This window comes from Convolutriloba macropyga, chromosome 15 (genome assembly GCF_964194025.1).
Source record: "Convolutriloba macropyga chromosome 15, txConMacr16.3, whole genome shotgun sequence".
Taxonomy (NCBI): Eukaryota; Metazoa; Xenacoelomorpha; order Acoela; family Convolutidae; genus Convolutriloba; species Convolutriloba macropyga.
The window spans coordinates 18,677,863-18,692,572 of record NC_134482.1 but is presented as its reverse complement, the minus strand read 5'-3'; the positions used below and the strand labels follow the sequence as shown (position 1 = coordinate 18,692,572).

The 14,710-nt window shown below is 38.5% G+C and overlaps 2 protein-coding genes across 2 annotated transcripts in view; both read left to right on the top strand.

Moving 5' to 3' along the window:
• Positions 1-14,710, top strand: part of LOC142354324 (uncharacterized) — a 498,674-nt gene that overhangs the window by 108,959 nt on the left and 375,005 nt on the right. The gene's annotated exons all lie outside the window — the stretch shown is intronic.
• The window catches only part of LOC142354323 (nicotinamidase-like), a 496,312-nt gene that overhangs the window by 108,953 nt on the left and 372,649 nt on the right, over positions 1-14,710 (top strand). The window lies entirely within an intron of this gene.

The following is a 14,710-nucleotide window of genomic DNA, read 5'->3' as shown; positions in this document are numbered from 1 at the left end:
CATTACTAATGTCTCAGATGTTCGGATCAATTGGAATCATGGTGAGAAGTGGAGTCTACCTGAAGATGAAAACTATGCGACAAGCTCTCTATCGATCTGTGAAATGTGTCAAATGAATAATGAAAAACTACAAGAACGATTTCAGCAAATTTCCTCAATCCAACTGTTCATTTTCCTTTTTTTATCACCCATTCCTTGCTCATTTTAGAAATGAACTCATACATTTATATTTTTAAGCATTTTTTCCAAGGGTTGAAGTTTCTTCGATATGATACAAGGAATATTTGCCCATACTCGATTTCACAGTACAATCTTTCTCTGAAACCAACGAAATCATATATTACCCCAATTGATATCCAAATTTTTATATATGACCCCTGCATGAAGTCAAAGAATTCATATACGATCCCTTCAAGAAAAGTAAGAATTCATGCTGAAAAAAATGTATGATCCTTTAACGAAGTCAATGAAATCATATATGATCCTAGTATGAAATCAAAAAAGAAAATAGTATAAAATCAAAGAAATTATATATGAACCGCTGCCAAAACTCAATGAAGCCGCGACGTGGAGAAGGCCGTAAGGATGGAACCAATAAGTTTTTATATGAAAACGTATATGTACCTAATATGAAATCAAAGAAATCATATATGATCCTAGTAGGAAATCAATAAAAATTTGTATGATCCGTATAGGAAACTTAATTGAAGCCGAAAGGTCTCCAAATGACACCTGAGAAGTCCTATAAGAGCAACAAGGAATCCGTTAGCGCAAAAACGTGAAAACAAATCACAGTCGGTTCTTCAAATCAACTTTCAACTTTGAATTTGACATTTTTAAACAATGGAAGTGCCAATTATGACTTTATTGGTTTATCCTGAAACTCAGTAATTGATTTTTTTACTTGTATCATTATTTTTTTGAATGATCCTGCGTCAATACTAAGAAATCATGCAAATCAAATACGACCTACTATGATTACACAGAAAAAAACTTTTCAACACATTCTGCATCCTTCATTGTTTTTTTTCAGTGTCAATATGATAGAACAAAACGAGTGGAGCCTTTTGAAAGAAGGTTTTAACTTTTGTATGATCCATGTCTGACTAATAAGAAATAATACAAATAACGTGTGACCTAGTACGAAATCAAAGAAAATTGTACGATTGGTGACCCGGGTTTTTCTTTGCCACAAATTCAGATCTATCAATTCGCCGCCCCCCAGTATCTTAATGACCCTAACTTACAAATTAAGTGTTATTACATAGCATTTTACAGTGAATTGAAATAGCACATGTGTTGTGAATATGCCCACTCCACTAAGAGGAATGGGGGCGGAAAAATATCCGCTTACTTTGCGTTAACGTTTTTGTAAAATTTCAGCCTGATTGAACAGACCAATCGCGCGACCCGGTTAAAATTTTGTTTCCTCAAAGAGCAAGTGAAAATGGGACCGCATTCAATGAGAGAGGACATTTAGGAAAGAACCACTAAAAACCTTCTTTTTTAAAGTTAGTGAAATGAGATGAGATTAGAGCTGTGCGCAAAAAGCTTCCGGATACTCCTCGCAATGCATCATCTCTCTTACATTATTTTCATCTCCTACTCCCATTAGGTTATCTATATACACGATTTATCAGTTATCAGTGCTCTCACAAAACAGTACATAGTTCTTTTCTTACTCTTATGACTTTGTCTCCTTCTAAGAGGAATTCTCCCAGAAGAGCACAATGAAGACAGAAAAAATTTGCAACAAAATCTGGCTCTTTTACTAAGACTGTTAATGTTGACCAAGTCAACTTGACAGTTTGTGTAATGGCATCGTTACTTTGCGCTGTTTATTTTGTCTTTTTGTACGGGTTTGCGTCTATATTCTTCCGCACGGTAAAGTTAACGCGGATTTCGTCTGTATAATCGTTGACGACTGAACGAACATTTACCAACACAACGATTTGCATATCAAAATTGATAAAATTTTGAGGCATGAAACGCAAATTAAAAAAGACTGTGTTGCAACTGTCCAATCAATTTCAGCAGTGCAAAAATTTCCACTGGATGCAGTATATTTCGATGTAGTACTGTGCTAAAAAAGAAATCAAAAACCAATTTTTCAGTCTTAGGTGGCCTTTAGTGTAGAAATTAATATATACTTGATATTGTCAAGTTGAACATCCCGTTTCCAGAACTACAAGTCATTCAGGAAAAAATGAGACAATTATAAAGTACAAAATCAATATCGACTCATTTTTTCGGTTGAAAAATATTTGTCACTGTCTTTTTAATTGATTGAAAATTGATGTCTTCGATTCCTCTCCTTTAATAAAAAGCAGAGGTTTTTGAGTCATTTCTTTGTATTGGGTGGGGTTGTTACTCGTTTCAAAACTTCTTGGTTGAACTGAGCAGTTTTCGTCAATTATTCTCCGCAGAAGTTACCAAATATGGATCTTTGAGAGGTGACTCAATTTCACCTTCTAGCATGACAACTTAATCAACTTGGATCTTTTGCCATAGTGATATATAGCCGTGCCATCCCTATTAGACACCTTGCCCCCACATATGACTGCTGCTGCTTCAGCACATGAACAAAACATCCTGTAACTAGAACAAATATCACTATTTAAAATTTTATTTCAATTATCGAGTCCCTTATGTAGTCTCCTGAGCTGTAATAAAGAAGCAGTCAGAATAGGCTGAAATAAAGTGGAATCTAGTCCCAAATTGAAAAACAAAGAAATCAGAATCTTATGTAAATAGGAATAGGGGTTGTTTGCTTGATCGAGCTAGTTAAAAAGTAATTGTGTTAAGGTAGTTCAACGCTGAGAGTCGGAATCAAAGATCATTTTTAATAATATTGAATGAAAAACAAATTTTATGATGATTTTGATTCTCATTATGGCTATTGCCACATTTAGATTCAGTTCCTTAATCGTGTTCTTTATTTTCATGACAAAGCGCAATCCATTGTCCACAAACCTGAACAAATCGGTTATCTCAAGGAGTCTCAGTGACTTTAATGAGATGTTCAGCCACAATGCTGATCGCCAGAGATCCCCTGTTATGAGACTCATTCCTGCGACAACACCCTCAGCCCCACAATGGTTAATTTACAGTCTTGGCTCTCCCAATTTTAGTTGCCCAGTTATTGCTGTGCGCGAATTTGTTTGTCACCCAATGAGTGGGGACAATGCTCATTTCTTCCGTTCAACCCGATTGTGTGGGTTGATGTTGACGAAATTTTGAAGACCCGATTGTGAGGGTTTCTGGGGAACAAATAAAAGGCAAATATTCAATTGCGTGGGCACCATGTTGATTTGTGGGCACAAGTCTGATCGGAAGAAAATTTTCTGAGAATCGACTGAACTTAGAAATGATTTCAACCATGATTTCCCCAACCAAGCATACCTTAAATTTAGTATTGATTATAGAAAAAAAAACAAATGTCAGACCTAATGAATTTGGTTTCTATTTTGGAAAATATCTCAATATTGAGTCTCAAATTTAGCCATTGCAGTTTTACAATCGGATAAGCGCGATTGAACATTGAAGGAAAAAGGCGAGATATCAGGTTAGTTCACACTAAATAAAGTTAAGGTATTTTTACCTTAACGGAGTTAAGATAAACCGTTGATAAGTAAAATTTAAGGTTTTTTAAGGTAGTGAGGATTTCTCTTTTCAGGTAAAATTCAGGTGAAGTTAGGGTTAGTTAAGGTGAGTTAAGGAAAGGCGAATCTACCTTAACAGTTAAGGTGAATTAGGATGTTTTTTAAGGTAAAATTACCTTAATTTTATGTAGTGTGTTAAAACCTATTTCGACTTGAATGTTCTTAATCAACAAGTAAAAATTATCTGAAACTGACAGCTAATAAATATAAGGTACCAAGAAAACCTGATATCGAGAATGACAGTCTTTCCCATCAGCATGTGGATGGGTTACTTATTTACTGATCCCCATGTGTAGTTTAACCGTTTTGATAATTATTGGAAGCCAAATTACCACCATCTGTATACAAATATATTTAATGGGGGGGGGGGGGGCTGTCCAAGCAGTTACAATGACATACTGACTTTCGCAAGTCTCAGTCTCATTTTTTGCAGATAATCTTAATCTTGTTCGTTGATGGAATCGAAAAATATTGAAACTTATGAAGACGTAAATGTAGGAGGAAGCGCAACTACAAAAAGATCACCCGCTTTTTGGGTTAAGTGCCTTGAATTTACTTTAAATTAAGCTTTTATAATGAACTATTAAATGAGTAAAAATTAAATATTTAGGTATAAAAAAGTTTGGAGGTGAATAACATATGCAATATGCATATCAATAGAAAAACACGAACTAACAAGATCCTAGATATCGAACATTTCAAAAAAGTTTGGCGTAGGAATGTGAAAAAATGATTTTCCTTATGAATTTTTTGACGTGTATTTTTTTATTCCAGGCGACAAATTAGGTAAGCACCCATGAGCAGCTTGTGCTCTGGTAAGTTGCTGGGATTGACTCTGACATAATTTTTTTTTGTGAAAAAGAGAAGGAGGTTTTAAAATTAAGATCAAAAAGACCTCATTAGTTTTTGCGATGCCTTGTTGGTACATTTATTAATTGTCCAATATACTCTGGAGTCCAGAGTAATGACCATTGCAACTTTAGGTTTTGACAATGTTTAATGAGACCATACCAGACCTTATTTTAATTTTATTTTTGTCTGTCATAATTGAGGTGAATGCAAAGTAGGCCAAAATAAAAGTAAGCCGACATAAATGCAAGCCAAAAGTTATGTAATCTATTAAAAAATAATACATTTTTAACCATTACAATCAACACTGCGCACGGTTTTATAGTGCATAATGTATTCCAATGCACCAAAGAAACAAAAATACGTCAATTTTCAGACATCTAGTGGGTACGGGCCTCAGCGGACCGCTGTCCATGGCCATGCCTCAAATCTGCTGTGGGATATAATCCGTAATCCGCGGGCCGGTTATCGCTGCGAAGCCTTGAAGCGCGCCCACCGGCCCACCAGGGGCAACTTAAAACGCCGGTATTCTAAATTTTTTCGGTTTAGGTTCCCTCATTTTCAAAATTCGGCTTGCTTGCCTATCGGCTTGCTTGACCACCACCCATAATTGGATGTTGACGGAGCATTAACTAATTATTAATTTAATTGCATATAAAAATTAAGTATCAAAATTGAGCTGATTTGAGGAAGGTCATTTTGAATAGTTTTCACAAGATAGTGCAACTACTTTTTATTTTCTGTTTTATCTGTGTAACGGCTGCTCTCCTTGTGTTTCACAAAGAAAGTTTTACACCGCCCAGTTCGTTCTGAGTGGTTACAAAATCTGTCCGGATACTTCGTTTATGCAGTTCGCTTTCGTAACTGTATATCCGCTCTGCTGTACTTACCGTTGCATTAAATATTTTAGTTCGTAACTATTCGCTGATCTTAGTTTTTTCAACTATCAATTTGAACTGGATTGCTACAGATCACACAATACGGGATCTCTTTATGTATACCAGTTCAATCCGATAGAAAAAACAAATCGAAGACAAAGATATATGTCTAAGACCTGTTCGTGCAAAAATATTTAAATTTAAACCTAAGTTGGCTTTTGCTGTTTGTACTCACCAGTTGAGAATACCAGAAGTTGGGGTTGTAACAGTTGAATTTCAGCTCCAATAATTCGTTGATGCAAGACACAGTAACATAATTTACTGCTCAAGAATAATATTTTGAATACAAGACACAGTAACAATTTACTGCTCAGGAATATTTCTAGTTCAAGACACAGTAACACGTTATTTACTGCTCAAGAAAATTTGTTTTGCAATATTTTGCTGAGTTATACTTTAAGCCGTTTTCTGCGGCTACTACGTTGAGTTCTGTGTGTTGCTTTTGTTATTTCCCCCTTTTCTCTTTTTTCTCACGTGACAAACTGTAACTAGAACTAGAACTATAACTATAACTATTAAATGACTAGGACAAAAGAAAGTGTTTTGTTTCTATTTTCCCGCCTACACAAGCTTAGCGAGCTCAGCTCCAACATCGCCGGCCCTGTTTTACTTCGTGAAAACATCTTCGTCCATTGATAGCACTGGAGCGAGCTTCACTACTGGTCTCTTGTAGTATCCATCTTTCGTTCGGATTGTCGCTGATCGAATCACTCCGTCGGAACCTTCAAATATTTCGGTTATTTGACCCAGATTGTAATTTCCACGTTTGTCACTGTGTTCCACTAACCACACAAGACCACCCTGCTGAAGACTTCTGTCCGTTGTGGTCTGCCATTTCTTACGACTGTTCAACGTTGGCAAGTACTCTTTACGGAATCTGTCCCAGATGAGGTCGGCGTAAGCTTGTGTTTGTCGGAAGAGCTTTCTATGATCAACAAATTGCTCTGCACCTGATAGATACGGTAAACAAAGGCTCTTGTTGCCATGTAGGAAATGGTTTGGAGTAATAGCTTCCAAATCGGTAGCATCAGAACTGACTTGTGTCAGCGGTCTAGCATTCAGCGTCTGTTCACCAAGACACATCGTGGTTGACAGAACATCCTCCGTGACTGATCGATTGCCCAGCACTGCGTACATTGCCTTCTTGCAACTCCTAACCAGTCTTTCCCACACTCCTCCAAAGTGTGGTGCTGCAGGTGGGTTGAACTTCCATCTGATACCTTGTTGAATCAGATGTTCTTCAATTCGCACCTTGTTCCATGCTGCTATATACTCTGCCAGTTCTTTTTCAGCTCCAACGAAGTTTGTCCCGTTATCACTAATCATTTTGACCGGTTTGCCCCTTCGAGCAATGAATCGCATGATTGCGTTCAGACAACTATCAGTGTCTTGTTTTGGTACAATCTCTATATGTACCGCACGTACAGTAAAGCATGTGAATAGACAGCACCAACGCTTTTTGTTTCTTCGACCAATCTTTACTGTGAATGGTCCGAAATAGTCTACGCCCACATTCGAAAATAATGTTGATGCGACTAATCGTTCTTCAGGTAGATCTGCCATTACTGGTGCCTTTGTTTGGGCTCTTCCCTTTCGACATCTAATGCATTTGTTTTCGATCGATCTCAAAGCATTTCGTATGCCTAGGATCCAGAATTTCTGCTGAACTATGTTTCTGACGTGTTCAGTACCTTCGTGATGATTATTCTTATGTTCATTTTGCAAGAATAATTCAACTACATGGTGCTTCCAATGTAACAGTATTGGATGCTTGGTTTCGAAGTTCAATTGACTTTTACCTATTCTGCCCTGGGCACGAATAAGTCCTTGCTGGTGAATGAATGGTGAAAACTGGAGGATTTTGCTGTTTTTTGGAATTTCCTTTTCAGTCTTGAGAGATTTCATCTCTTCAGCAAACTGTTCTCGCTGCAGTAGCCTGAAAATGTTTGCTTGTGCTACCTCTCCTTCTTCAACACTTAGTGTTTTTGTTGCCAGTTTGTGTTTTCTAAATAGGCGCTGTACGTATGCCATTGTAATTACAAGTCGATTGAAATTGCTGAATCGTTCCCACTGAACAATCAGCTTCTTCTCTTCAACCTTTGCTGAGAAAACCATTTCGTCGTTTTGTTCGTCTGAAGCAAATGTTAAATTCAACTGTTCAGGCCATTCGTTCTCTCGTTGCATCAACCAGGCCGGCCCAGTGAGCCATTCACTTCTCTTAAGTTCGTCAACATTGATCGCTCGTGTCCCGATGTCAGCTGGATTGTTAATACCACTCACATGATTCCACTGTGAAACATTAGTTGTGTCCAAAATCTCAGCCACTCTGTTTGCAACAAACACCTGTTGCTTACGGTGGGAGCTATGAATCCATTGCAGAACAGTAGTGGAGTCTGAACAAAAGTTGCAACTCTGAATCTTCGATTCGTGTTCCTTCACTATCTGTTCTTTAAGTCTCACCGCCATCACTGCTGCTTGTAGTTCCAAGCGTAGTATGAAAAGGTGTCGCATCGGTGCGACTCGGCACTTTCCGATTACAAATGCTAAGTCTGCTGAGTATTCTTTGGGCTTTGAACGTATGTATGCCACAGCGCACATTGTGTCTTCAGATGCGTCGGCAAACACATGATGTTCCCATTTGTCCTTGGCTGTGCTGAAGTATCTTCTATCAATGCTGGTTTCTGCTAATTCTGGAAGCTGCTAGAGATAAAATCTAGAGAAGAAACTAGAGATAAGATCTTCCTTTGGGTGATTGGGGTCTCAACTTTTTTGCTTGTACCTCTACAAACCTGTAGACTATCATCGGTAATCGTCCACTGAAGCCCAAGCACCTATGACCCCTCCTGGCTGGGTTCTACTTCAACCTGCGTTGTTTTGTTGATTGATCTTAAGTCCTCTGGGATTGCGTAGCTTACCACGTCGCTGTTGGTGATCCACTTCTTCAGTTCAAATCCATGTTTCGAGAGAAGAGGTTGCAGTTTTTCGAAAACCTTGATTGATTCTTCAGGTGTTTCGACTGACTTGATGAAATCGTCCTTGTACAAGTTGTTTTGGATTGTTTTTGCTGCAATTGGGAACTCGTCTTCGTTATCGATCGCTACTCGCTTCAGATTGTAGTTGGCACATGTTGGTGAACTCTTTGCTCCGAAAACATGACGCTGATACTCGTAAAATTGCACAGGTTCGTTCATTGTTGGTCGCCACAGGAATTTCAAGCAGCTTTTATCCCGATCAGGAACTTGCACTTGAAGAAACATTGATTCAATATCTGCGGTTAAGGCAATTGGTCCTTCGCGAAATCTGAATATTGTTCCGATCAACCCGTGTAGCAGATCGGGTCCGGCTAACAACTTGTCATTTAGGCATACATCCTTGTATTTTGCTGCAGCGTTGCAAACACGGCGAACTTTACCCGGTTTGTTGGGGTTTAGTACTGGATGGTGTGGCAAATACGATTCCTTTCCGAAAATGCCTTTGACTTCCGATTTGCCAAGGATCTTCACAAATCCCTCTTCAACATCTGTATCAATTTACTGTTGATACATTTCTTTTAACTTTGTGTCTCGTTGGAATCTTCGTTCCAGTGAGTAGAGCTGACCAAGGGCTGAGCCGTAGTTGTTTGGAAGATTGGGTTCTGGTTGACTCCAGAGCATGCCCACTTCGTACCGCTCGCCTGTAAACTTTGTCGTGTTCTCTAGAAACTTCTGAGCTTGCTGCTCTTTCTTTGATTGACTTACAACATTTATTTTGGAAGCATAAGTTTCTATGTCCAACCATGATTGGATATTTTCTGCCACTTTCACATCTTCTGTGAAGGCAAAATGACAAACATTTTGACTTTTCTTGCCTGTCATGGGACCACTGACTTCCCATCCTAATTCTGTTAAGACGGCGAAATGGTCACTTCGTGTTCCAATCTTGTAGTCCAATGGACGTTGAATTTCGTAGGCATCTTGTCCAAGTATGATGCCTACTTCCATCAGGTTGAATGTTCTGTTAGTGAGAACATTCAGGTGTCTGAATTTGCTCTTCAGCTCCTTGTAGTCATATGTTGTGTTTCCCAACGAGATTGATGGGTGTGCAAACGCTTCAATTGAATGCACCTTTGAATGTAGTCCCTTTATTGTGATAGGAAACTTCTCTGTCCTCAAATCTTGCGTCCCATGTATGCCAGCTATGTTCAAGGTAACGTCCGTGCCTTTGGCTTGTAGTTGATCCTTAACACTTTGATCGATGAATGATACTGTTGAACCACTATCGAGGAAAGCGTAGGTAGTCAACCTGTTACCACCACTCTGCACCGATACTGGAAATATTTGAACAAAACTAGTAACTTGGTTACTCTGGTTGATTGTTGCTGCGCTCACGTTAACTGCGCGACTACCCTCGTCCATTTGGTTTTCTGAGTGTAGCAGTCTGTTGTGCCTTTTGGTACATCCATTTATACCGCACGGGTGGACTTTACAATCTTTGATTGCATGCCCTTTCCCCAGACATCCATAACATAAGCGTTCTTTCCTCACTGCCACGTATCGATCATTCACACTCATGTTTTTGAATGACGGACAGTTCCAAATTTTATGAGTGCCATCGGCTAATGGACACTGATCGCTTTGCGTTTGCTTGGTTTCTTGCAGGTTTGAATTTGCACTGAAGTTCGATGTCTTCGAGAATCGTTTTCCTCTATTTGTGTTGCGTCGGTCTTCTTCTTTCTGTTCCCCTTTAAACGCTGAAAACCCTTCATGCACGAATGCCATTCGTGATAGCCATTTTTCAAACATGATTAGATTAGGCCAGTCCTCGTCCTTGTCATCGACGTAGAACCACCATTTTTCTGTAAGAACTTGAGGTAGCTTATCAACTGCCATGTACAATGTCGAACTTGATTGCAAATCACCAATGTGTTTGTACTCTTTGAGCACATTCACGAAGTTAGATACAATATCAGAAAAATTAATCAGGCTGGTTGAATCATGAGGTTTCACTTGATTAGCTTTTCGTAGGCTCTCGAGCTGCGCACCTATAATCAGATGCGGTCTTCCAAATTTTTTTTTCTAAAATGTTCCAGGCAGCACTATAAAACTCTTCAGAATAGCCCATTCCCGAGATTGCAGATTTTGCTTTGCCTGTTAGCAGTGTCTTCAAATGGCTCAATTTTTCTGAGTCGGGAATCGTGCGTTTATCTACTGTTGCTATGAACATGCTAGACCACTCAGGCCACTCCAGCGGGTTCCGTCAAAATTTCAACCTCAATTTTGGTAAACCACTGCTTGAATGTCCAGTGTTGTAGTGCCTTCCAGCTATCGGCGATATATCCCGCTCTTCAGCACTTACTGAGTGTTCACGAGAGTTTGGGTAGCATGGGTAATGCCTATGCTTATTTCGTTCAGTGCTGAAGTTGAAGCGAGCTTTTGGTCGAATTGGTGTTTGCGTGTCGTTCGTCGAATTCGCCCACTCCGAGACATCTCTCCCTTTTGGGGTCCCATTGAAAGGTGACTTGTCACGCGCCTTAGTCGATTGAGAACGTAAGTCATCTTTCTCCAATGCTGTTCCTTGCAATTAGCGCTCTAGGTCTCGCTCCTTTTGCCGAAGCTGATGTTGCATCTCTAGTTCTTTCATTTGCATTTCTAGCTCCATCTTCTTTCGATCAAATTGGGCTCGTTCGATTTGCAACTTTCTTTCAAATTCAAATTCAAAATCCTTTATTCGTTGTTCAACCCGACGTCTCACTGGAGATGCTTCCGAAGCGTTTTCTGTATCCTGGTTGATTGTCCGTGTAACCGTATTCATCGTTGCATTGCTTGTGTTACCATGGTTTTTGTTAAACTCTGGAATTCCAACGTTTTGTTCTAACTGATGCACATTGTTCGCAGGCGGTTGCTCTTCATTGGCATGAAGAGTTGACTGGCTTTGCTGGCTTGACATGTTTGTCTCTCCGTGGATATACGGTAACCACTCTGCGTTCAAATATTGAAAGTATTTTTCTGTCTCAAGTTTGCGTTTTAAAGAAATATCTGGGTCTCGGAGAGTCTCAGCTTTCTTATTCACGAGTTTTTGAATGCTATCGTCCAATTGCAGTATCTGCTGATAAAGAGTCTTGAGCTTGCTTGGTCGATCTCGATTCTCAATTAGGTCAAAACCTTCTTCCTGTTTCTCAATCCAGTTATTTCGCAAGTTGTTGATCTGTCGATCCAAAACGCTTTGACTCTGTGACGGAGTCACTTCTTGTGTACTTCGGGACTGCAGCTTGAATCTCTACGGCTCCTTTATTTGTTTGCTTTAATTGAGTTTTGCTTTTCAACGTTCCTATTTGCTTTGCCTAATTGGCTTTGCGTTGTTGAAATGCTCGTTGGGTTTTGTTCTCGTTCGTCGATGACTTCGTCACTTCGACTGTGGGGTTGGACAGCAGTTTATTCCACTGTCCGGGTCGGCGGACCAAATTGTAACGGCTGCTCTCCTTGTGTTTCCCAAAGAAAGTTTTACACCGCCCAGTTCGTTCTGAGTGGTTACAAAATCTGTCCGGATACTTCGTTTATGCAGTTCGCTTTTGTAACTGTATATCCGCTCTGCTGTACTTACCGTTGCATTAACTATTTTAGTTCGTAACTATTCGCTGATCTTAGTTTTTTCAACTATCAATTTGAACTGGATTGCTACAGATCACACAATACGGGATCTCTTTATGTATACCATTTTAATCCGATAGAAAAAACAAATCGAAGGCAAAGATATATGTCTAAGACCTGTTCGTGCAAAAATATTTAAATTTAAACCTAAGTTGGCTTTTGCTGTTTGTACTCACAAGTTGAGAATACCAGAAGTTGGGGTTGTAACAGTTGAATTTCAGCTCCAATAATTCGTTGATGCAAGACACAGTAACAGAATTTACTGCTCAAGAATAATATTTTGAATACAAGACACAGTAACAATTTACTGCTCAGGAATATTTCTAGTTCAAGACACAGTGCGTCATGAAGCACAAGAAGCACGATGATATATCGTCATAAAAAATACGTCTTGAGAAAGTCAATTTTTTTTACAAATTTTGATTGAAAATGCTATCCCACGATTCAATTGACTCTTCACAAAATTTATAGAATTGTTCTGATCAAGATGGCATTTTTCTTCTTTTAACCATTAATGTGGGCAATCTACTAGAAGCGATCAATTATCAGTTATTACCAAATTCAGTTTAAAAAAGTCTGCAAACAGCTCAAATTACTGTTAAAATTTCTAAATACGGGAAAATGAATATTGTTTGTGCAACGTAAGAGCTGTAGACTATTTAAACCAATGAACAGATTAGCTAAAGCTTCTAGTCCCCTGTATCAGTTGGCCTCCCTCCCAATCACAGCTACTTTTTTGTGAAAATATATAGAAAAACAATTGCCTGCTTGACCCAGCTAGTGAAAAAGTGAGAATGTATCAGTATCTTAATGCTCTTACTTAGAAGCAATTCTGTATTGAGTAAACGGAGAAAGAGTTTCAAGTTTATAATGTCCCACACTATAACTAAAACCACTTTGATTTGTCTTGACGATGTAAAAGTTACCAAAATGGTATGTGGCTGATGAGAAAGTATTTTCACTTTCGATTGCTTCAGAGTATTGATTCAAAATTTATTAGAAGCAGCATCTAACTAAAAGTTTAATTACGCAAACAGGTTTTTGTTAACACTATGATAAACAAACTTTAGTTGAGAACTTTGTCATCACTATAATTTTCCCCCCGCAAAATGTATATAAACCGTTTGCATCATCAGTTCAGTACCATAAAACTTCTGGTTTGCATAACTTTCAACAAATGAAACTTACTGGTCATTGGGAGAACAATTAATGCTAAATTGATACCAAATTTGTAGAAAGATATGGAGGGACTTTTTTTGCTGTTGGAAAACAATTGTCTACACATTATAAGACGTTCGAACATGTAATACAAACCACTCACTTGACTTTGTTACCATCCGCCAAATTTGAACTTCCATTATCTCAAATAGGAAAGGTCAGTGAAATTAAATTTCAGCCAGCCAAAATTCAATAATTATTTTTAATAGAACCAGTTGCTAGATATAATTACTGATAAATGATCATCAAACCATGTTAAGATTTTTGTTTTGATGCAAAACTTTTTGCTTGAAAGAAGAACAAATTTTGTGCAGCCTTTCTTTCATTGTTGTTTGGACAACAGACTGATGTAGTTTTAGAGCGTCATTTATCAATCGACTGTCAACCATGCTTTCCATTGTCTAAAGACATTCTAAATTCAAGTGAGACATAACGACCTGCGTGGACTTTTTGTTTTTTTTTTGTACGCTGAATATCACCTTCATTGGATATCACCCTGATAAATTGCAAAAGAAAACTTTGAATTCAAATCAACAACCACAGAGGATGAGAGTAGACATTATAGCAATTAAACTTAGTTTGGGCTTAGTAATCAACTGTTTATAAATTTCGTTAATTTAGTAGTAAGTAAAACCTGTAAGCATGCAGAGTCTAAAACAACTCGGGACACAATGGAACTGGTGCCAAGAAAGTTCTTCTGCCTGGAGCTATGCACAGGTAGAACTTGCACATCCACTTTCATACTAATCAAGGAAGTAGCTCGCATATTCACAAATTCCAAGCAAAAATAGCTTTGATAAAATAAAGAACTATCTGACATAAAAAAAGCTTCTTTCTTATGACGTGCATCTTTTTCTGCATTCGATGCCCGCCCAGATTTCTGAGCCGTGAAAATGTTAACAGAATGTGTTTCTGAAAAAAAGACAGGCAGGCCGTCAGTTTTACTCAATTTCTTGAGCGTCTGTGCGTTGCAAGATTTTGCGATCTGCACACCAATTTCATTAGCTATCTGGAGTATTCTCCAAAGTCATATCGGCACTGATTAATGGAAAATCAGAATCAAACAGAGTTGAAATTTTTATGATCTTTATAAAGGCTTTCTGCATTATAAGCATGTTGCCATCATTCTGTTTTTAGTCTTTCGTTTTGACGAGTAGGGTGAGAAACACCATGCCCAACTTGTGTTTATGATAATCAGCAACATGACCTAAAGCTGGTCAGTCTCTCTCTAGTAAGAACAGTCTGCCAAGTACTATTTCATCAACAATGCTGAGTCAAATCAGACACGCGTTAGTAGTATAAAAAAGTGACTAGAGCCTCAACGGGGGGACGGACAATTACTGCAGCGTGGCAATCTACAACGGGGTGGGACAATTTGAAATTTCAAATTGTCCCACCCCGTTGTAGATGGCCACGC